This window comes from Notamacropus eugenii, chromosome 4 (genome assembly GCF_028372415.1).
Source record: "Notamacropus eugenii isolate mMacEug1 chromosome 4, mMacEug1.pri_v2, whole genome shotgun sequence".
Classification (NCBI taxonomy): Eukaryota; Metazoa; Chordata; class Mammalia; order Diprotodontia; family Macropodidae; genus Notamacropus; species Notamacropus eugenii.
The window spans coordinates 403145139-403169966 of record NC_092875.1 but is presented as its reverse complement, the minus strand read 5'-3'; the positions used below and the strand labels follow the sequence as shown (position 1 = coordinate 403169966).

Here is a 24828-nt window from a genome sequence, read left to right as displayed (position 1 = left end):
TTTGGGCCATTCCCAGCATGATGTTCTTTAAGTACATACTCTGTGCCAGGACCTGTGCTAAGTGCTGGGGATACAAGAAAAAGGCAAGAGATAGTCCTTGCCATCAAGAGAGCTAAAAATCTAACTGAGGAAACAAGCAAACAAATGTACACATATATTATAAACAAAATAAATAGGAAATGTTTTATAGAGGGAGTACACTAGAATTAAAAGGGATTAGGAAAGATTTCCTGTAGAAGGTAGAATTTTAGTTGGGACTTGAAAGAAGCCAGAGAAGCTTGGAGACAAAATTAGGAGGCAGAGTTTTCCAAGCATGTGGGACAGCCAGAGAAAATATCAGGCCCTGAGAGATTGGGTGTCTTGCCTTGTTTGTGAAACAGCCAAGAGTCCAGTGTTACTGGGTGAAACAGTAGTGGACAGGACTGGGAAGTAATGTGTGAGAAGATTGGAAAGGTAGGGGTGAAATGAGATGTTAGGTTGTAAAGGGCTTGGAATGCCAAACTGGGAATTTTATATTTGATCCTAGAAGTGAGAGTCACTGGAGTTTTTTGAGTGGGGGTATATATATGACATGGTTGGACCTTCCCTTTAGGAAAATCACTCTGATGATTGAGTGGAGGATGGATTAGAAAAGGGAGAGACTTGAGGCAGGAAGACCCACCATTGGCTATTATAATTGTCCAGGAGTGAGGTGATGAGGGGCCACCAGAATGGTGGCAGTGTCAGAAGAGAGGAGGGGACATATTTAAGAGGTGAAACTGCAAAGATGAAATTGACAGACCTTGACAACAGATTAAATATGGAGTATGAGAGACAAGAATAACACCTACTTCAAAAACTTAGGAAGATGGTGGTGCCCTCGGAAGTAATGAGGAAGCTTGAAAGGGAAAAGAGCTTAGAGAAAAAGATGAGTTTTGTTTTGATCACGCTGAGCATAAGATGTCTATTGTAATCCAGCTTAACATCCCTGAAAAGTAGTTGGAGATACAAGACCAGTGGTCAGCAAAGAGGTTAGAGATGGATAGGCATATCTGAGAATCATCAGTATGGAGAGAATAATTCAATGCATGGGAGCTGATGAGATTTTCCAAGTGAAGTAGTACAGAGGAGGAAGAGAAGAGGTCCCACAACAGAACCCTAGGGGACACCTTCAGTTAGTGGAAGTTTCCTGAAGGGGAATCCAGCAAAGGAGACTGAGGAGAGTTTTCATGTGTTTCCATGAGACTGCTCTACTCCTGGTCCTCCTACCTATTGGATTGCTCTTTATTAGGCTCTTTGGTAGGATCATCATTCATGCCTCACTCTGTGTGCATTGGTGTACAGTCTGTCTTGGGTTCTCTTCTTTCTCTGTTCTCTTAGTCATCTCCTCAGTTCTGGTAGGTTCAACTATCACCTCTATGAGAATAATTCACAAGTCTATATATTCAGCCTTCATCTCTCACCTGAGATTTAGTCCTGATGAATATCTTTGCTGGGATGACCTATCAATATAAAAAAAAGCAACATATCCAAAATGAATATCACATTTCATCCTAAATATACTCCTTCCCCAACTTCCTTATTTCTGTCCAAGGCACTGCCATTCTTATAGTCTTTGATGTTCACAGAATCACTAGACTCAACTTTAACACTTCATTCTTCCTCACCATCCTTCATATCTGGTTAGTTGCCAAGTTTTGTTGATTCTACTTTCACTTTCCCCTTTTCTCTATTCATGTGGCCACCATTCATGCTCTCATTGCTTCTTTCCTGGACTATTATGATAGTCACCTAATTGATCTCCCATTGCAAATATCCTTGCCTCTTCCATCTATCCTCCATATCAGGAAGATCCTCAACATTCCTAAAATACAGGTATAAGCATGTTACTACTTGCTCTAAAAACTTTAATGGTTCTCTATTTAACCTATTGGATAAAATACAAAATTCTCTAGTTAACATTTAAAGCTTTTCACCATTTGGCTCTATCTTGTCTTTCTAAAGTGACTATGCATCATTCTTCCTCAAAAACCCCATGCTCCAAACTGGTCTGTTTGCTGTTCATTATGCATGACATTCCATCTGCTACCTTCCTGCTTTAGCACAGGTTGACCCCCTGTACCTGGAAGATTCTGCTCGTGTAATGTTAATTTAAGTGGGAAAATCTTTCCCATTCATTAATAAGTCCATGTCACCTGTTTAGATCACATGGAAGCCTAAGTCACATGTGGTAGGAGGAGCTTGCTGAATGGATGGAACAGGAAGGACTGAGCAGAGCTGGGAGGAAGTTGGTCTGGCTATTCATAGCTGGGAAGAACACAGGCAGGCAGGCAGGCACAGCTAGATTCCTGAGTGTTTGTTTGTGGGAAGGGGTGGGGGAGGGGAGACTTGGGAATGGCTTTGTCCCTTGCAGTACTAATGAGTATTGACTTCTTGATTACTATGACTGATTTGGCTTTCTGGTGTTGGGATTTGGCTTTCTGGTGTCTGAATAAATGCTTCTCTTCAGTCTCCTATATGGAGACTCTGTTATACTTTGTGATTGAGAACTACACCAGTATATTCATAGTCACCACCAGTGCTGTGAACATTGTCTTGGTGATACAGCTCCTCAACTCTGTCTCTTGGAAACCCTTGGTCCCTTCAAAGCTCAGCTCAAGTACCACCTCCTATTCAAGCCTTTCCTGATTCCCCTTAGTTGTCATAATAGTGATCTTCCCAGAAATTACTTTTTATTTATATTGTACAGATTTGATATTTGCTTGTCTGTGTATATGGTTTGTTCTCCAATAGATTGTAAGTGCCCTGAGGGTAAGGACCACTTTTTAAATGTTTTTCGTAAGGCCAACACCTGCTTTTCACTATCAGAAGCTTGCTTGGCACATAGCAAGACACAGGAAGACACTTAATAAAAACTTGATAAATTTAACTGAAATGAGCAAGTCTTATTTAAATACTCCGAAGGAGGCATCCAGAGGAAGAACGATGGAAGAGAAGGACAAGGTTGTGTCTCAATCTTGGTATTCATTTGATGATTCCATGGTTCTTTACTTTACTGATTTAATCAACTCTGGTTAGATTATTTAACTGTGTAAGTTCTGTAATATCTAATAATTAAAATGCCTCATTCATTTGATAGAATTTTTGGAACTGAAAAAAATTACATAGCAATTCATACAGATGTCATCTCATTATGCTTTGAAAACCAAGCAGTTAACTTTTGTTTCCTTTTCTTAGTAATATTTTATTCCTTTCCCCCATGATTAAATAATTCATTAGGAAAAGTTACACTTTTACATCAATTGTTAAGTAGATTAGAGCAACAAAGATGCTTTTTCAGAAAAATATTTTTAAAATCTAAATATATTCAGAAATTTCAGGATTGGAAATGCCCTCAAGGTCATCTAGCTCTGGACCTTTATTTAACAGGTAAGAAAATTGTTAGGATAGAATGAGGAACTCTGATGACAGACATAGAGTCGGTTTTCATATTGGGACGGGATGGCAATTCAGTGGGAAGTATGTCAGAAAATAAAAGAGATAAGCAGTATGATTACCATAATCAGAAAGAATTACTGTCTCATAGAGTTATCGGCCTCAACAAATAACCTGTTAGGGAGATACTTTTGGCCAAGAAAGGTATGTAGAGGATGGTAGAAGGTATTTCCCAGAACCCTGCACAATATATCATGTAAATGGGTTTCCTTGTTACTCGTATCTTAGTGACATTTCTGGTCATGGTGACATTTTCCTGTAATGAAAAAAAACACCACCCTGTCTATGTGTCACTCCAGTGCCCAAAAGACTTGAAAAACACCAACTGGCCTCTTAGATAGAATTTGGATCTCTTATTTTAATTTTTGTGACTCTCCAAAATCTGGCTCCTACCTTTCAAGCCTTATTTCACATTACTCTTGTGTGGGTCAGAGACTACCGACTCAAATGAAAATCAGAGACATCTCAAGGTAGAAGCAAAGCAGCAAGATTTTATTATGCTCTCGTGAGAAAGGGCATTTCCTCTCTGATAAGTAGTCAGGAGAGTGAGGCAATTACAGAAGGTAAAGATAGAGATTATATAGCCCTAATGCCAGACCCCACCCTCCCCTTACTGGCCTTTTACTCCCATTGGCTGGGAGGCAGGCTCACAATCTAAACATGACAGTCCACCTTGTGAATAACCAATAGGCATTATGTTGATGTGGGTGTTGATGTGGTAACCCAAGGGGACAAGAGAGGTTTGTGTTGTGCTGATATGACAACCCGAGGGGAGTTGTGTTATGCTGGTATGGCAACACACGGGGAGGGTGTGTTATGTTGATATGGCATATGATTTCTGGGAAACCAAAACTTAGGCCTAACCATATACTAAAAGCCTTTGGTTAAGCACTGAGAAGTCTTCACTAACTTCATTCCATTCACTCTCCTTTATGGATTTTATGTTCCCTGGATTCTTCCTACCTTTCAGCCTTCTCCCACCCCCATGCACAACTTGAAGTGTTCTTCCTTTTCTTCTTTGCCTTTCAGAATGTTCCATCAAGGTTCAGCTCAGGTGCTAATTTCTTTTTGAATCATTCCCTGATTCTGGTGAAAGTGTTAGCATTCTCAGTTTTTCCTGGAACATTCTGTCTGAACCTCTCGTTTGTCTTCTTCATATACTAGCATGTATCATACCTATCTGTTTAGATGTCAAATTTATCTTTCTAGAATCTATGTTTTTTTTAAATGAAGAAACTGTATTTTTTGAAAATTCCACTGCCTAAAATTGTACCTTGCCCATAATTGGTCCTTAGTAAAAGTTATCTGTGGAATTGAATTGGATTAGGAACCCCCTTTAAACATGATGCCATTTGTGATATTTCAAATGAGACGATATCTTCCATTTCTGTTTACAAATTTGAGAGGGTCATATGCTCTGAATGCAATTCCCCAAAGTCAGAGATCAACCCATGGTTCGTTTGACCACTGCCTCTTGATCAGACAAAGTGGCACTTTAAGGAGAGGTGTAGGCACAGCGTGAGTGTATCTTGTGCCAACCCTGAGGGGTGAGGTGAGTAGAAAGAGCAGCTGGTGAAATCACTCCTGGCAAGGACACTGAGAATTGCTTGCCATATTAAGCAGGTCATTTCACACTTGACCCAACATTTTCCCCTAGCTCTTATCCTCCACTTGTATGAAGATCTTAGCTTCAAGAAAATTCCATTTCTCCCAAATAAGAATTGGGTAAGAAAATGTGTTTTTATGACTTAGAGTAGGACTTCTATCATTAGCTAAATTCTAATTCTTTACTTAGAAGATCATAGATACGGAGCTAAAGGCAACAGATTCCAATCTAGTTCACTTCATTTTACATATAAGGAAACTGAGTCCCACAGAGGTTAAGAAACTTTCACAAGGTGGAGATAGTAGTGGCTAGAGGTAGGATTCAAACCCAGCTCTTCTGGTTTCAGAATAATGCCCTTTCTACTGTGCCATACTGCTCCCCCCCCCATTGGTTCTTTCATCCTTGGTGGGAGCGGAGGTAGTAGTAGAAAGTACTAAGCTCCTAACTGTGACTTAGGAGGCTAGGATTCCTAGTTCTACCTCCTATATCATCATTCATCACCAACAGATACTTATCAAAGCCTGCGGTATACTAAGTACCCTGTTATCTGCTGGGGATCCCAAGATAAAAATCAAACTGTCCCTGTCCTCAGGAGCTTATTTATATTGGGGGAAAACAATAAAAAATATACCAACAGATACAAAGAATTGGGGGAGGGGGAGGGTAAGGAAGGACTGTCATTAGTGTAAGAGTTAGGCAGGTCAGGAAATGCCTCATTTAAGTGCTTGAGCTGAACCTTAAAGGAAAGTAGAGATTCTAAGTGGTAGGGATGAGTAGCCAATTACTTCCAGCAATGGGAAACAGCCTTGCGAAGGCACAGAGATAGAAGATGGAAAGTTGTATGAGAGCAACACCAAAAAAGCCAATTTGGTTGGACCAGAGAGTCCATGAAAGAGAGTGCACCAGAGAGGTAGGTTGAAGCCAAAATGTGAAGGGCTTTAAATGCCAGATGAATTTGTATTTGATCCTAGAGGCAACAGAAAACCAGTGAAGCTTATTTATAGTGGCTCTGCCCCTGAGCAATAATATGACTCTTTGCAAGTCACTGCACCTGAGCCTCATTGTTTATATCTGTGAAAGGATGGTGTTGGATTGGATGGTTTCTAAGGTACCTTCCAAGTCTAACACATTTTGGTAATATATATATAACTTCCACTAAAGCAAAAAAAGGAAAAGGTAGGTAGAGAAGCTGAAATCTGAGTATACACACAAGTACATTCATACATATGATACGATATGTTTCATACTCAGATGTATACATGTGATATATATGTGCATGCATATTGTAATAGATGAAATATGTATATACATATACATATTATAATACATATAATATATTTGTATATGTGTGTATATATGTCTATACCACTCTGAACCTAATTGTCAAGAATTCTTTGACTGGCAAGTATGCAAAAATTCATTCAGCTTTCTTACATTAATGTTTATGTATTTATATTGCTGGGAACAGTTACTCTGTACCTATATAGAATAAAAGTTCCCTGAGAGAAGAGACATTTGATTTTTGCCTTTATGTACTATCTAGCATCATGCCTGGCAAATAGAAGACTTGTTGTTTGGTAATTATGTATTAAAAGGCAGTATAAGGTCATGTCTTTGCTTATGAATGTTTCTAGACCATACACAACATAATGTGCTAATTGCCTAGAAAGATAGGAAAGGAATAGCAGGTGCATAGAGATGGAACATTTTCCCATATAAAATTCCTTTCCCTAGTCTGCATATATCTGAGATAATAATGTTTCCTTATTATTAGAGGTAATAAATACTCACAGTTATATAGTGGTTTAAGGTTTGCAAGTTCATTCAAGTATTTATTAAGCAGTTACTGTATACAAAGGATTGTAGGATCTCTAATGAAGAATGAGTTTCAGTTCTGTCCTGATGGAGTTCACAGTCTAGAAGGAGAGATAAGACATGTAGTCTTATAACTATGATATGAGAGTATGTGAAAATGAAATGAGAGAGATATGAACAAATGTTAATGGGAAAACCAAGGAGGAGTTTGCAAATCATTTTTAGCTTGAGTTCAGGTTTGGAGAAGTAAAGAGAAGGGAGGTGAATGCAGCAATGTTCCTTTTCTGCCATCATTCCCACCATTCAGTAAGGTAAATAGGGTTGAAAAGTAGAACACAAAGGGGAAAGAGCCTTGGGGACAGAAGATTCTCTGTCTTTGGAAAGGGGTGAGCAAATGCATCCCCTCCTCATCCCTCAGAAATGGGGCAATCCAATTATTGATGGCACATCCTGACAATTATGGTGAGTCTGGTTTTTTGAGTTATAGAAGCCTGTGCCACAGAAGGCAAAACCCTAATCAATTAGGAGACATGGCAGAGTGGAATAGGTTAGGAAATGTCCCTCTATTGACAAAAATTTTATGGAGAGTAATTTTGTCTTACTGAAGTCTTTCCTGACTTCAAGAAGCAAGAATTTTGGGTAATAATATTATAATAATGCATTTTCATTGTCCCTACAAGAACCTAAAGTCGCAATGATTTTTTTTAAAAACTAAGGTCATTAGAAAAATGAAAATCTGACTATATTCCATCTGGTTTATATACAACTGCCACAGAATTATTTCATTCAGGAATGTATCTTCCCTTTGGTGTACCTAGTTACCATTTTCCCTAATATATTCATGGGCCTGCCTACTTTTCACTAAATTTTCTGGTTGGTTATTACATGCTTATTGTATTTTTATGGTCCTTGATCCCCAAATTCCCAAGTTAAAGAGACTCTAAATGAGATTTCACTGTGTGCATTTTTGCAATGTAATAAATCAATTGGTGGAAAATTCAATATTTTAAAAATTTCAGTTGTAGACATATAGTTTGGATCTTCTCAAAGTTTTCTTATTACTTACAAAATAAACAGCATAGTTAAGAGAAAAAGAATATACATGTGCAATTTCTGCCCCCTCTATATATTTTCTGTGTAAATCTGTAAGTCATTAGACCTTTCCTTTATAAAGCAAAAATTAACTCAATAGTCTGTGAGGTTCTTTCTCACTCTAGATTCTACATTTTTGTTTATTTCTAATATCCGAATTAATCATAAGTGCTAAACTTTGAATTTATATGAAATTAAGTGAAGGGTATTGTTGGCAATTGTCTGGTACTAATGGGATATAAAGTCACATAATTTTAACCCTAAAATTTCCCCTATGTTCCAAATAACTATTTGTTTTGTAGTTTTAAAATTATTTTTGATGTATACATAAAAACATTATCAACAAGGATAACCAAATATAATAGCGTGTAGTACTATTGTATCTATGTGGTCCCCTCTCGAAATGGGGGATTTTTGTCAATCAACTACACACCTACACTTATACTGTTATCTCTGTCTTAAATTCTTCTTATTGAGGTGTTAGGAATCATTCACTTAATTACTCATATCCCAATTTGGCTAGTCATTCCTTTTCCATTTCTTTTTTAAATGTTGAGCCAATCAAAATCTCTGTTCAAGGTTGATTACCTTAGCAAGCAATTCAATCAAAGTATTAAAAAAATAACAGAAATGTGTATTTTGGAGGTGGCAATCATATCAAACTCCTGCATACCCCAGGGTAGAACCTCCCTTTCAGTGACTCCTATTTCAACCACTCCTGCTACGTACAGGGTGAAAGAAATGGAAGTTCTTGTGCTTAATGCAAAATTCTGACAGGTGCAAAAAGGGGGTAGTTCCCATCTTTCTGGTCTTTGTCCTCATAGTTTGTTTGCACAATCATATCCATTCTATCCTTAGGAAGTCATTTGGGGACTCATGTATTCTTTGCTCCAAGGCATTCTGAGAGATACAATTGGTGGAGAAAGCAAACAAGTGCTTCATATGTTCACTAAACAAGTAAACAAAATAAGGGACACCATTCTGCATCAGACCACAAACTGAACTATTTGTTTTGAGACATTGATGGATCTTCAATTACGTTGAAGTGAGAGGTCCTTCTAATGGTACAGATCATGACCCATCCACTCTTGCCCTGTCCATGTCAGGCTTTCATGGGAGGGGAATAGATTGACCCAACATCTCATTTACCTTATGTCCCTTTCCAGGACAGGCACAGCTTAAAACCAAATTATTAGCCTTAACTAGTAAAAAGAAGGGAATTATTTTCCATCTAAACCTTGTTAGAGGGTCTAGAAGAGAAACTTGAAAAGAGAAAAAAATACTATTACTTTAGAAAATATTCATATGTAATATCAACCTCTCTTCAAGTAGACTTATTTTATTAGTTATTCTGACTTTAATTCCACTGAAGAAAGTTTTGCAGCAGCATTCTATTCTAGATCTTTCTCCTCCCTCGCTCTTCCTTACCTTGAAGCCTCCCTGAGCTTAAGAACAGGGAGCAGGGAGCATTGAGGGCCTAGAAGATATGGTGAGGAGGAAAACAGCTAGTTCATAGCTCTGAACTAGAAGGGACCTCAGATGCTGTATTCTCTCCACCCCCACCCCACTGTTTGTTTTGTTTTGTTTTTTTACAGATGAGGGACCAGAGACCTAGGAATGTTAAATGACTTGTCCAAGGTCCTGAAGGTATTAAGCAGGAGCTTGATGAGAAGCAGTTATCACCTATGTTCCCTTTGGCAGTGGCTCATTTAGCTACACTCACCTCAGCTTTAGCACAATTCATGGATGAGATATTTTCTCCAATCCTTTCTAGAACTGTTTTCTCACCTTTACTTTCCCATCTTTCTTGTTCCAAGAAATACTTCCACCTGTGAAGAGATTTGGCTGCTTTACATAAATGTTCTTATGAGCCATTTATGTGGTGCCTGCTATATTGATGTGTGGGATGCCAGGGACCCTCACTAATCCAGCTAACTGCTTCACAAATATTTGGAGAAGATCAATTTCCATGGAATAGGAAAATTCAGATAAATATGCAAGACTCCAAAAAGATGAGTATGTTCCATGAAGGAAAGACATTTACTTATCATACTTACAATTTTCTGCACTCATCTTTGCATTTCGTATTCCTTTTGCCTACTGTCTCCATTCAAGCCCTAATCCTCCCTGCCCCAATGGGGAAACCATCATTTACATCTCAGACTTCTTCTTTAAAGGCTCACCCAAACAACCAGTGGCCATGAAAACCATTTTTGATATGATCAAGTGAATGCTGTCTTGATTTTTCTGGCTTTTCTTCTGTCTTGGCAGCAAGCTTTCCTTTGTGAGATTGAGAAAGACAGACTTAGCTCTGTTGCTGAGAGCAAGCTGATATCATGTGTGAAATGTCAAGACAAATGAAAATACTCAGTTCTGTCAGTCAGTCATCATCTGCTGGGCTCAGATCATCCTTCTAGTCTCTGGTGCCAATGCTAGAGTTTGATGTCTAATGAGGGAAGTAGCAAACACACAAACAGAAAAAGCACATACAAAGGAAACATATAAATATGTGCAACACATCCTGATAAACAGTAATAAGGTCTATGAACTTAAAGGACCAAGTGGAAACAAGGTACAAATTAGACTTGCAAATTTGTAGGATTCCAACTGTAGACTTTCTGGCTCCCTGCCTTAAATCCCTGCATTGGAGCTAGCCAGCGGTCAACTATTCAATCAGGCAATAAGCACTTATTTTTGTTATTCAGTTGAGTCAGACGTTTCATGTCTCCATTTGGGATTTTCTTGGCAAAGATACTGGAGTGGTTTGTCATTTCCTTTTCCAGCTCATTTTATAGATGAGGAAACAGGAAAATGGCATTAAATGACTTGGCCAGGGTCAAACAGCTAGTAAATGTCAGGCCAGATTTGACCTCAGGAAGATGTCTTCCTCCCTCCCAGCCAGGTACTCTATCCACTGAGCTGCTTAGCTGCCCCAAAGCACTTATTAAGCTCCTACAACATGCCAGGTACTGTGCTAAGCATTGGGGATACAAAGAAAGATAAATGACAGTCCCTGCCAGTCTAAAGGGAAAAAGACTGAATGTAGCGGAGCTCTGGAGACCCTATGAAACCCAATCTCCTTAATTCTGATCCACCACAGGGTCCTCTCATCACTGCTACTATCACATTGCTTGCAGTGGAAAGAGTACCCCCAAAAGAACCAACAGGTTGTGGGGTACTGGGGCAGAAAGTATCCCATACAAGTACCTCCCCCCTTTTCAAAAGTGTTCAACATATGGAATTTTCTTCATAGTCTGTTCTTCCTAGAATGGATCTATTTCATAAAACCTATTTATATCTGTAGAAACTACTAAAGCAATGCAGAATATGCCTGCAAATGCTGAGGATATGCCAGGATGAATAGTGATTGAAGGTGTGGGTAAGGAAAATGAGTGAAGAGTGCATGATGGAGGTGTGCTTGAGTTTTGGAGATAGAGAACATCATGGAAAGAAGGATCTCAGTTTTGCTGGGAGATAAGCAAATTTGAATGCTTCTTTTTGATATAAGCATCGCTTACATAATGTGACATAATGTGACATAAGAGTCAATATGGCTTTTTCTAGAAAGAGTCATACTAGATTAAATCAAGATTCTTGTAAGTAGAGACTGTTTCAGTTACATAGTATGTATTTAATAACTGCCAGAGAAATGTTGCTCCAAGTATGACCTGGGGGGGGGGGGTCTTCATGCCCCAGGTGACACCCTCAGAAAAGTTACCTATAAAATGTAGACGGATTTTCCCCTCTTTGGTTTGTTTCCCAGACCTTTAAATTATTCCCATTTATTTATTTTTTTCATTGAGGGAGACTTGGTCTGTGTTGTACTTGAGTGGGGAACATTCACTGGATTTATAATGGTTATAAACAGTGCAAATTATACAGATGAGCTCAAAGGAAAAAAAGTATCACTATATTTTTCTGCCCACTTTCACCAATAATAGTAACTTCAGCTGCTAAAATGTTTTGATGCTTACTTCACATATTTCCCCTTTTGCCATTCTTTCCTGATTCATACTCCAAATCTGACATCTTCTAATACCTTAGAATTCAGAGGTTCCCAAACTTATTTGACCTACTGCCCCATTTAAAAAAATACTCAAAAATACTCAAAAAAATACCCCTTGGAAATCTTTTCTTTAATGCTGCAACAGTTTTTTTTAATTCATGTCATTTTAATATATATGTATATACATATACATATATACTAAACAGCATCTTAAATTTAATAATTTATTGTAAATGTGTGGTTTTTTTCCCTGTATTGCAATTCTGATGAAGAGACATTGGGTCATGTAACTATATAATATCGTATTATAAACAAGTCATTACATGCACATATTGCTGCTGATGCATACTGGACTTTCCAACAATGTGCACCAACAGGCTTGCCTGCCAATACTTGTGTGTTAAGACCTGTGTGTGGGTTAGGGTTAGGTTAGGTTAAAACTGACCACTGATCAGTTTTAACTTGCATTTTGGATATTTATTTGGAAACTAATGTAATCATTGTGACTTTAACTCTGTTAGACAACACATAAAGCATGTAGGAACGGTTTTTCACAATTTTCTTCTCTTCTTTGGTGATGTTTCTACTGTCCCCTTATTTTCATTCAACACTCCCTCATTTGCCCCCACCTGGATCATTGCAGTGCCGCCCAGGGAGCAGTATCACCCACTTTGGGAACCGATGAGAGATCCTCCCTGCCATCGTACTTGTCTCTCTCTTAGCCCCTGGATCCTCTCAGGGATGACCAATTGAATGCCCAGGTTCTCAAGGGTTTGGGTCAGTGTAGACAGACATTTCAATGGAGAACTTTGTTTTTCTGTGATCTGGTGCAGTAGTGAAATGTTTACAGCATATTAATGAGGTAGAATATCTAAAGGGCGCTGGAGCACACATTAGCAACACATTTATTAAATAGAAATTGCTCAATATTTGGAGAAGTCCTCGAGAGCAGTCAGCTGTGTCACCAGGATTTTTTTTCATGTCATTTGAACCATCTGTGCACTTTAATAGAGGGAGGCATCCATTGCCCAAGAAAGAAAAAAACATACAGCTTGTTTATTGCATGATAATAAAATTTATATTCTGCCCTGGAACAGAACTATTATAAATCATTGAATCCACAGAGAGTGATTATTAAAACACTGAGATATAATTTCCCCAAGATATTCTTGGGCATGACAAGCCTGACAGCTTTGGCTTCATGTATATGGTACCAAACAACCATTTAGAGTTTCTTCTTACCATAATCCCCCTCCTTTCTCCCAACCCTACCACTAATTTTTCTAACTGAATTAATCAGGATGACATAATGTTAGAACTGGAAGAAAGCTTTAGATCATCCAGTCTAACCCTTTGTTTTACAGAAAGAGAGACTAAGGCCCAGAGGGCTTAGGGGGATTTTCCAAGATTGCACAGGGATCAAGTAGCAGAAATAGAACCTAGGTCTCCATTGTCAATACTGTTGTGGTTTATCCCCATGATACCACACTACATTAGTGTCACTAGTGTGACATTAGTATCTGAAGTCTGATTTTTAAAGTTCTTCTCTGACCAAACCCCACAGTTCTTTCTGATGTCATAGATATTAAACAATTATTCTTATAGTAATTCAGCCACAAAGCAAGGTGAATGACATAGCTAGTTAGCGAACATTTAGAATACCTGCGATGGCCAGAGTTCTGTGCCAAGCAAATTATGTAATCTGAGAATATTCAGGAAGGAGCTTATACAACCTAATAGAGTATGAATTCAATAAACAATTGGCAAGGAGTATGGATAGCTTAAATAAAGGAGGGCTTCCTGAACAAAGTGACATGGGCAAGAAAAATGACCAGAGAAGAGATAGGACCCAATGACAAGTTTCAAAGAGTTAGAGGTGATAATGTTTTGCCTTCATTTTTATAGTATACAGATAAAGTGGAGAATTAACTTGATTTAATATTTTTTCATCCAACCCCTTCTCTGGAATCATAGAGCTCTGACTCTCCCTGTCCCCCAAAAAAGCCAAAGAGAGGCTCAGAGGTAATTTAATCCTACCTTTCCCTGAATCATAACTCTCCTCTATGACATGCTCAATAAGTAGTCACCTAGACTCCACTGAAAGATCTCCAGGCACATTTGTTATACATTTTATCTATTTAGCAAGATTCAGGGGTTTGAGTTTGTCACCGAGTGCAATAGTTTTCTTAATTTGTTCACCCAATCCAAAGTGAAATAGAGATTTGGCCTTTGTCCAGACAGTTTGATCTAGTAGAGATGACAACGTGGATCCACCTCCTTCCCCTCAGCTCAACCTTCACAAATACACGCTTCCTCCTTTCTGTCCCCAAAATCGCTATCTTAAGCTGTCACACACTACTATCACAATGCTCTGTAAACCCACTGGGGTAGTCTCTTCCTGAAAAAAAAATAGGAGGGAGAGATAAACACATGATTTAATTGTACTATGCTATATAGACACAAATATGTAGTGTATATATGTTCTCTCTCTAGCATATACACATACATGCATGCATGTATATGTGGATACATACTATAATACATGTGTGTATATATGCATATGTATATATAAATATATGTATATACATATGCACATTTATACATATATGCATGCATATATATGCATACATACACAAGCATACACATATATACATATCAGCTAGATGATGCAATGGATAGAGTGCTAGGCCTGGAGTCAGGAAGATTCCTATTCGTGAGTTCAAATCTGACCTCAGATATGTATTAGCTCTGTGACCCTGGGCAAGTCACTTAACCTTGTTTGCCTCAGTTTCTTCATCTGAAAAATGAGCCAGAGAAGGAAATGGCAAACCATTCCATTATCTTTTCCAAGAAAACCCCAAATGAGTTCATGTAGAGTTGGACACAACTGAAAACAACAATCATACACATACACACACATTCTGATCTTACTGAATAGCAGAGTTGGAAGAGGTCTCCCTCAGTAATCATTTAGTGGTAAAATTCTGAAGTCCCACTGCTTGCCCTGACACACACTGACCTACTCAATCTCTGAGTATCATTTGAGAACTCATTCACCCAACACATTACTTTCTCAAACTCAGCCTCACTACAACATGCAACTGACATGTCAACTCAATATTCATAGTGCCTACAGTGGCCATGAATATCCCATCACATTTCTGAATCACGAAATACAACAGATTCTCCACATGGAAGACATAATCAAAACATTTCTTCAGGCTCCAGAAAGCCAAATCTGTCATAGTAACAAAAATCTGTACACAATAGCAATTGAGAGAACAATAGCCTTCCTCCTGCTAGGCTTCCCACAAACCAGCTCCATTAAACAAATCACAAGCAGGTTCCCTTAAAGAAAATCACACACAAGCTCTCTCACTTATGCTAGCCAGCTGCCTGCATCTTTTCTAGCTCTGACTGCTCTCAAGATTAACTCCTCTCATCTCTGCTCGAGCTCTACCCATTGAGCAAACTCCTCCCACCACAGGCTCCATGGGACTAGACTCACATAACTCAGGCTTCCATGTGAACCAGGCAGGCCATATGGGCCTATTAATGAATATGAAAGATTTTCCATTTAAATTACCATTACAGCACCCAGGACTGTTCTTACAATGATTCCTGCCTCTCCTTTTACTCTTTTCCCATTGCTGCCCCCAGATCTGTCTCTCAGCTTTCCAGTTGATAAACAACAGCCCTGCAGTTAACTTCCTGATGCTCTTAAGTGACCCTGGGGAACTCTAGGTAGCTGCTTCCTCTCTAGGACAGGTGATTTCTCCCTTTGCCCTCCTCTGCCCGCACCTCAAGTTCCTGGCAGAAGTATCCAGATGATTGTATCAGTTTTCTACTTCATTCTGCCTGAATGTGAATGTTCTTTTAACAGAAAGTAATTAAAATTTTTAATTAGATTTTGTTCTTTTAAATTAATGTATTTTCTCTCCCACATTTCCCCCCACCATGGCAGGGGGTGGGGAAAGTAAAGCAAAATCTTTGTAACAAATGTGAATAGTAAAGCAACACAAATTCCCATACTGACTACATCAAATTATTTTACATGAATGTAATGGAATACTATTGTTTTGGAAGAAATGACAAAAATGAATTTCAGAGAAACCTGGAAGACTTGTATGAACTTATGCAAAGTCAAGTGAGCAGTTTTAATCTATGCTTTAATAGCATTGTAAAAATAAGCAAATTTGAAAGACTTAGGAACTCTGGTCGACAAAGTAACAAATTCATTTTTTTCATAGAAAAACAAGTCAAGCATTTGTTTATAAAGAACTAGGAACAGGGGCCACTTGGTTCATAAAATGACAAGCTGATTGATAGCAGGGTATTCTTGCAATAGGATCACTACCTACCAGAGTTTCCAGTCCCCTTTCCACCACTGGATTAGGCTAGTCCCCTGGACTTGACTGGCCCAAGGGGTTCAAGGCTCAAGGCTCAAGACAAACATCCTTTGATGCATCTTCCTGGTAGTTTCTGGTCATAATGCCTTTGACTTCCTGGTTGCTTAAGGGTATAAAAGGCTCATCTCACAGGGAGTGGAGTAGGTATCAGACTAGAGAAATTCCTGAAGGTTACAGGAGGCACCATACCGTACTTATTAACTAGACCTTTCCACATGGAGAAAATCCCCTTTCCATATGGAGAAAAGGAGGCAATGCCTCCTTAAGCTAAATTTTATAGTACATTTATTGAGTATGCTTTCTAAGCTAGGGTTTAGCACACCTCTTTCTGTTTTCTGTTGATGGACTTGAGGCAGGCCCTGAGTGTCATAACTCTGAAGGGAGAAGAAAATGATAAAAAGCCTTCCCAATATGTTACAGTACTAGACAATTTAGTCAAAGAGGTCCAGGAAAGCCAGTGGGATGAATAGGTTTGGAATTCAGGTCCAGATTTCTGTTTTCTATTGCTAACATTGATCAGGTTTCTTTGTTGGACTCTCCACTGGAATGTATTTGCAAGTATGTTGTAGCTTGTAGTATCCTAAAGGTGGCTGCTAGGTGCAGGTACAGATGCAGGTGGAGAATAACTATTCAGAGGTTCTACATGACTGTGAATTGTAAGGCCATTGCTATGACAGGGCACCCAGATCAAGCAGTTCGTATGTCACTGAGTAGCTTTCCCAGAATCCAGGATTTGGGGGCTGATTTCCAAGGCTAAAAGCAAATAGCAAAAGTCTCTTCCAATAGTAGCTAGTGAACCAAGGGACACTATTTATCATCTGCATTGAATGATGTTTATTGAATAACTGAGTGAATAATAGCTAGTATTTTCCAGTGCAGAAGATGGTGAAAGATCAGCTGTAGCTCTTGCCCAGATGGAGTAACCTGGTTCACGGGCCAAGCAGGTTACTCATTCCTGGAAAGTAGGGAGATGGTGGCTATAGTGTAAAGTTCTCTGCCTTTTTGCTCTCCACCTCCCTGTGTACGTCCCGCAAACAAATTGTGGAATGATTCTGCCTCTTTGCCCAAGGCATCTTCACTTCCTCAAAGACTTAGCTCAAGTACACATACTAAAAGGGGCCTTTTCTGATTCCCTATTTCTAAGTGCCCTGATACCCCAACCGCCACACCTTGAAATAATTTTATTTATTTTGCTTATGGCATTTGTATTTATGGATCTATGTACCTGTTGTTTTCCCCTAGCACTAGGGTTCTTAATCTTTTTTGTGTGTTATGAACCCCTTTGTCAGTCTAGTGAAACCTATAGACCCTTTTTCAGAGTAATGTTTCTAAAACGCATAAAATAAAATTCAGAGGATTAACTAAAGAAATCAGTTCTATGGAAATAAAATAGACAAAGTATTTTTTTTTCAAAATAAGTTCATAGACCCTTGGTTTAGGATCTCTGCCCTAATAGAATAAGCAACTTGAGAAGAGGGATTATTTTATTTTTTTCCTTTGTTTCCAGGATACCTGGAATGTAGCCAATTTTTACTGAATGAATGGATGGAAGAATGTTTGAAAATCTTCAAGTGAGTAGCCATAAGACAGGGAAGGACCTGGCCTCTGAATTCCTAGTGTGGTCCGCTGCCAGACTTTGATAAATAAGAACATGTCTTTTGATGATAACTAACTTTTAAAGCCCTTTTAAGCAACAAAATACTTTCCTCCTAATAATTCTGTGAGATTGGTAGTGCACATATTCCTTCAAGATGTCTAGAATATGTAATTCTTTTCATTATGGCCTCTATCTATGGATTGACTGCAAACCTTCTATACTTATTTGATGGTCTTTGAGAGGTATAGTTGCTAGCAAATACATCACTCTCTGGTCAGTCTGGTGATAAGCTTCTGCAAACCTGTCCTTGAATAGCTTTGCCTCATGGGCTGAACCTGAAACTTTTTCAGTTTGGAAAGACCGTAGGCTCTACTGGCTTGTCCTGTGAAAACCACCATGTCACAAAGAGACACCAGAGCAAAAACTAACTGGAGGAACAGAAAGATTACCATTATTCCCATTTCAAAGCTTAGGAAAATGAGACTCAGATACATTAAGTGATTTGCCTAGTGCCACATAGCTAGTAGAGAATCAGAATTTGAATCCAGGACTTATGGCACCAAAACCAGTTTCCTGTATACCACATTGCCTGTCACCAGAAAAAGAAAGCAGCGAGATGAATGGTCTGAACATCTCCTGAGAAAAGGTCAAATAACCTGCAGTTTCTTGAGTTATTGATAGGTGCAAGAAAGAAGAGGAAAGCAAGTGTGCTGCCCAGGCAACAGAATTCAAATGAAAATACTTTGAACCTCTAGGAGGAAAAGAACTATTCAGCTCAACTAATTTATTGAGCACTTGCTATGTACCAGGTTGCCAGGTGATGATGATGAGTAAAGCCTATGAAACTCTTCTCAGAATAATGTTTTAAAGTACATTAAACAAAAGCCATAGGATTACAAAGGAAACCAATTCCATTGAAATAACTGTCAGTGTTCTTTTAAAAAAAATTCTTGGGTCCAAGATTAAGAACTGCAGACTAAATGATCTCTAGGTGATCTCCAGAGTCCTTTACAGCACAAAATTCATTAATTCTCCCTCTTCCATGAAGAATAAAGCGAAAAAAACCAATAAGGGACTCAAAGGAGGAGTCCTCTTATTCCCCATTCACTAAGCAGAGTTATAAAGTAGGCCTCTGGCATTCTCTCATTTCTTCTTCTCTACTCTCTCCAACTCTTTGGTATCTTTGGTGTCTGGGCCTTCATGTTGTTGCCTAGTCATTTAGTAGTTTTCAAATGATGTGCCCAGAGGTCTCTAGGTGTGCCAGGTATGTATACATTTAAATTTGCATGAGAAAGTCTCCTTTTAATGTGTGGAACTTAAACTTGGCATTAGCTGATGGTTTAGTGCATCAAAGATGTTTAAAAGGAATTGGTAGCCAATTCAAAGGAGTGAATGTCTAATGATAGGATTTCATCCGAGTGGATGTGGAAGGACAGTGAGATCTTCCTTGGGCTTTTCAAATGACTGTTTACTCAGCTTGTAAATAAGATCACCCTTGCTTTGGATTACATACCATTGGCACCTTTCTAGAAACATAGAAGCTTCAAGCTAGAAAGGACCTTAGAGATTGCTTTTCCTTCCTTTTCCCCTACTTCACTTTGCTGATGGAAACACTGAGCATCAGAATGGCATGGGAGCAAGATCACTGAAATGGAATCAGAAAACATGAGTTTTTATCTGAGCTGTGTTCATGAGTGATGGGACCATCAACCAACCAGCCAATAAGCAGTTATAAGTGCTTACTACGAGCCAGGAGCTGTTGTAGATACTAAGAAATAAAAACAATGAATGAAACAATTCCCACTTGAACAGAATTTTCCTCCTAATAGGAATGAGAAGCACTTAAATAAGTATACACAGAATACATTAAAAAGTAAATAAATACAAAGTACTTAGCTATTGGATAGTTTGGGAGGAAGGAAACTAGCAGTTGGGGCAATCAGAAAGGATGCTGTGGAGAAGATGTTGCTTGAGATGCCTCTTGAAGGAAGAGATTCCCTGAAGCATAAATTAAGATAGAGTCTATCTAGGTATGGGAGAAGGCCCATTCAAAGGCGTTGAGAAAGGAGATGGCATTTCTAGAGATGGAGTACATATGTGAGGAACATAGAAATCCAAATGGCTGGTCTGATGAGTGTGAGAAGGGAAATATTGTCCACTAAGTCTGGAAATATAGGTTGGGTCCAGGTTGTGAGGGCCTTTAAAAACTAAACATGAGTTTGTATTTCATCCTAGAGGAAAAAGGGAGCCGAGACTGAGGAATGACATGGTTAGAGTAATGCTTAAGGAAAATAATTTTGGCCATAGAGGGAAGGATGGACTTGAAGGGGGGAAGACTTGAAACAAGGAGACCAATTAGAAAGCCACTGTAATAATATGGGGAGTAGATGACTAAAATGGTAGATGTATGAGTCAAGAAAAGAAGATGGATTTGAGAAATGCTGTAGATGTACACATGGCAGGATTTAGTAACTGATTAGTCATGTGGGGTGAGGGAAAGTAAAGGGTTGAGATTATGAATTTGGAACATTGGAAGAACAGTGGTGCCTTTGTTAGAAATACGGAAGTCTGGAAGAAAAGTGTGCAGGGGAGTTAAAAATGAGTTCAATTTTAGACATGTTGAGTTTGTGATGTGTCCAGGAATTCATTTTGAAATGTCCAGTAAGTGATTTGTGATGTCGATCTGGGGCTCAGGGGAGATGTTCTGGGGCTAAATCTACAAAATTATGAATCACCTTCACAGAGATAATATTCAAACCTATAGAAGCTAGTGATGTTACCAAGGGAGCATAGAGAAAAGAGTCCAGGAAAGAAGCGAATACGATTAGCCAGGGGATGTGATCTCCAGCAAAGAACTCATGAGGGAGACAACCGGGAGAAAATAGTGTCATGAAAACACATAAAGGAAAAACTGTCCTGGAGGAGAAGGTGGTCAACAGTGTTAAATACAGCAGATAAGTGGAAAAGAATTGGGACTGAAAAAAATCAGATTTGACAGTTTTGAGTCCAATGGTATCTTTGGAGAGAGCAGTTTAAGTCGCAGGGTTGAGGAGGGAGTGAAAGGAGACAATGGCTGACTGTATACAGCTTTTTCTACAACATTGGGCAAGTTATTTCTCTTCTCTGGGCTTCCATTTCCTCCCTTGTAAAGTGGAAGGGCAAGTGGCCCACTTTGAACCCTATGTTCTTTTATAACATAACACTTTCCTACATATGAGGAGGAGAATTGAGCAGATGATTATTTCATTTTATTTTACCCAATGCATCTGAGTTCCACTCTTATGAAAGCAAAGTACATTCTTTGAAAACTTTCCAAAATAATTAACCTTTGGGTCAAGTCAAAGCTCAGACAGTTTCATCTCTAATGCTTAATTTTTCAAAAATTTGCGGCTGATTGGAAACAAGAGATGGGAAACAGAAAATGTTGGCCCTCACATTAGGGTTTGTGCTGAGCAAGGTCAGGAGGCTTGATTCAGAGGGTTAAATTCTAAATTGAGTTTGGTAATAGCATAGCAACCAATAGCAGAAAGGGGAGGTGAATTGAGTCCAGCAGAGACCTTTAAGCCTGGCCTTGTTAACAGTGCATACATAGCAAGGAGAAACAAGGAGGTTCTGACAGACATGAGGTACCACATCTGCAGATGGGATCAACTCAGAGATAAATTAATGCGATGATAACTAGACAACAGAGCTCTCTGCATGCAGGCAGGGCTCCAGATGAACAGTATTATCCCCCATGGATTTCTCAACATCATTGCCTCTCTGGAGAAGCTGCCTGGGCTAATGATCTAACCACAGGATAGATGTTCTCTCTAAATGGCTTCTGCATGTACAATCACATATCACCCAAATATCCCCACACACAGTTTCTGTTTATTCTTGCCCTGTTGCAAGTAAACTGGATTTAATCATCTTATAGCACCTTGGGGAGGACGTGGTTTGAGTCCAAAGGGACCATAGTGGTCTCTATACACTCAAACAGCCTTATTCACTGGTGGAGTCATTTAGACTGGGATTAGCTGCACTTGCCTGCAGTGTGGTGTTGTGGGAAGAACCTGGGTTTGAATCTTGGCTTTGCCATTCCTTGAGCAAGTCACAACCTCTCTGGGCCTCAGTTTTCACATCTGTAAAATGAAGGGTTTGGACTAACTGACCTACAATATCCATTTCAACTCTAAATATATCTTCCCATGTCATCTGGGAGCTACAAAGGGTGAAGGAACCAGTGACCTTTAATAGTCATTTAACAAAAGTTCTCCTGTGTAGCCCTAGGACTGAACATGTTCTTTAAACTCTCCTCTTATAGTTTGGGCTTCTTTTCTCCTCTTCTTTCCCTGCCAAATACAGACTGACCCCCTCCCTTGCCTTCTCTCTGCCCCAAGAGTCTGAGGTACTAAGGCTCTAGAGTCTTACTCACTCAGATTCTCACTCTACCCTTGCATCATGATCTTCTCAGTTCACTTGTCTCCCTTCAGTGCTATCCTGGGCTGGTCTGGAGATGGGTACAGAGTGACTACTGCCCTTGTTATTTGCATAGTTTCACAGCCCAAAGTCCCCCTAGGACTCAGCATGGCTCTAGACCAGTCCATTCTGGATGGGGAAGAGGAAAAAGTTTTCAAGGACTAGTAGGAGCATCCTGGGAGTTAGGCACCATAGATGAGGAGCGCAAAGAGCATTAGTCCAGTGTGGAAATAGGGAGGAAACCTAAGTCATTGAGAAACTCAGTACATTTGTCTTATATGTATAAATGCATTTCAAATGTGTGTGTGTGTGTGTGTGTGTGTGTGTGTGTATGAGAGAGAGAAAGACAGGCAGACAGAAAGACAGACAAATAGAGACAAAGAGAGAAAGGAGGGGGAGAGAAAGAGAGACAGGCAGAGACAGAGACAAAGGGAGAAAGAGAGAGAAAGAGAGGACAAAGAGAGAGAAAGAGTGAAAAAGGATAGAGAAAGGAGAGATAGAAAGAGAGACAGAGAAAGAGACAGAGACAGAGACAAAGAGGGAGAAAGAGAGAGAGAAAGAAAGAGAAAGAGAAAGGTGAGAAAGAGAGACAGAGAGGGAGAAAGGAGAGAGAGAAAAGAGAGAGAGAGACAGAAAGAGGGAGAAAGAGAGGAGAGAGAGAAAGAGAGAGACATGCAGACAGAGACAGAGATAAAGAGGGAGAAAGAGAGAGAAAAAGAGAGAAAGGAGAGAGAGAAAGAGATAGAGAAAGAGAGAAGGAGACAGAGAAAGGAGAGAGAGAGAGACAGAGACAAAGAGGGAGAAAGAGAGAGAGAGAGACAGAGAGAGGCAGGGAGAAAGAAAGAGACAAAGAAAGAGAGAGAGAAACAGGGAGATGAGAGAGAGAGAGAGAGAGAGAGAGAGAGAGAGAGAGAGAGAGAGAGAGAGAGAGAGAGAGAGAGACTTTTGACTCCAGAAGTCTATGGTGATTGAGGTGGGGCAGCAGAGAGGATGGGATGGGGGAAACAGGTGGGACTTGAGAGATAAACTAGTGACTTATGTTTCTGAGTCAATCAGCTAGGTAAGCAATTCATTCAATTATGATTATGGAAACTCATGAATTTGACCAAACTAATTTTAAATGGAAGTCAAAGTTCTTTGGGTTCAGAACTGATTAGATTTCAACAGATTAAGGATATTGAAGAAATTTAATTTAATCTAATAAACATTTATTAAGCACAATTGTACAAACCAGTCTAGTAGGTCCTGTGGATTCAGAGATGAAAGATGATCTAGTCTCTGCTCTGAAGCAGGCATGGTGACACATTAGAAAGAGCAATGGGTCTGGAGTTAGAGGACCAGGGTTCAGATCTTTCTTCTGATGCTTAGCGCCTGTGTGACCTTGGTCAAGCCACTCAATCCTCAGTTTTCTCATCTCTAAAATGGGGGAAGGGGAATTGTGGTTGGATTAGAGAGGTCCCTTCCAGCTCTAGTTGTATGATGTACACAACAACACTATTGATGAAGTATTCTCAGAAAAGTCAGGAAGTAGAGAGTATTCTCAGCCTGGGCAATCAGGAAGGCTTTAAGGAAGAGATAGTACCTGAGCAGAACTTTGTAGGAAGAGGAGAATTTCAGCAACAAGTAGAGACATGGGAGGCCATGCTTTCCAGACAAGGAATCCTAGGAAGTGGACAGATTATGTGAATGATTTCATGGAGGTAGGGGAAGCAGGATAATGTCAGGGAACCATAGTTAGTAATACAGCTTAACTTTAAAACACAGTGCATGAAGGGGAATAGTCGTATAATTAGACTAGAGAAGTAGGTTTGACAGAAAATAGAGCAAAAGCCTTAAATATTAGGCCAAATAATTTTTATTTTATTCTTCAGGCAATACGGAGTCACTGAAAGTGTTTAAGCATGGAGGTAACCTCATCACACCTGTGTAGTGAGTGCTGGGACATTTCGCCTCCCCCTATTGTTGGAACACATAGCCAGGATCTTGGACTCAGACTGACTAGGCATTTGGGTTTTGGTTCTTGCCTATCTGCTTTCCTTCTCCATGGAATCTTTGTATGGTTTTGGACTAGTCTTTATACTCCACATTCTTTCCTCCTTTATACTTGAAATAACTAACTAGCTCCTCTTCCCATTTTTTTTCTTATTTTCTAACACTAGTTCTTTGCCTAGTCCAACAGAGCTAATGTAGGACAGTCCTGGCCTTCTCTGGACTAGCTATTTTGAGCCTTGGCTCTAAAATATATAGGAGTAGTGATCTGAAGTTCAAAATGGGAAAGAACCAAAAGAGATACATCTCTTAAATATGCAGGTGAGTGTCATTTGTAGAAATGTGCAACATCAGATTGTCTCAAGGCACTTTTCATATA

The 24828-nt window shown here is 39.3% G+C and overlaps 1 protein-coding gene across 2 annotated transcripts in view; it reads left to right on the top strand.

Annotated features, from left to right (window-relative positions):
• Positions 1-24828, top strand: part of RAB3C (RAB3C, member RAS oncogene family) — a 379873-nt gene that overhangs the window by 71115 nt on the left and 283930 nt on the right. The window lies entirely within an intron of this gene.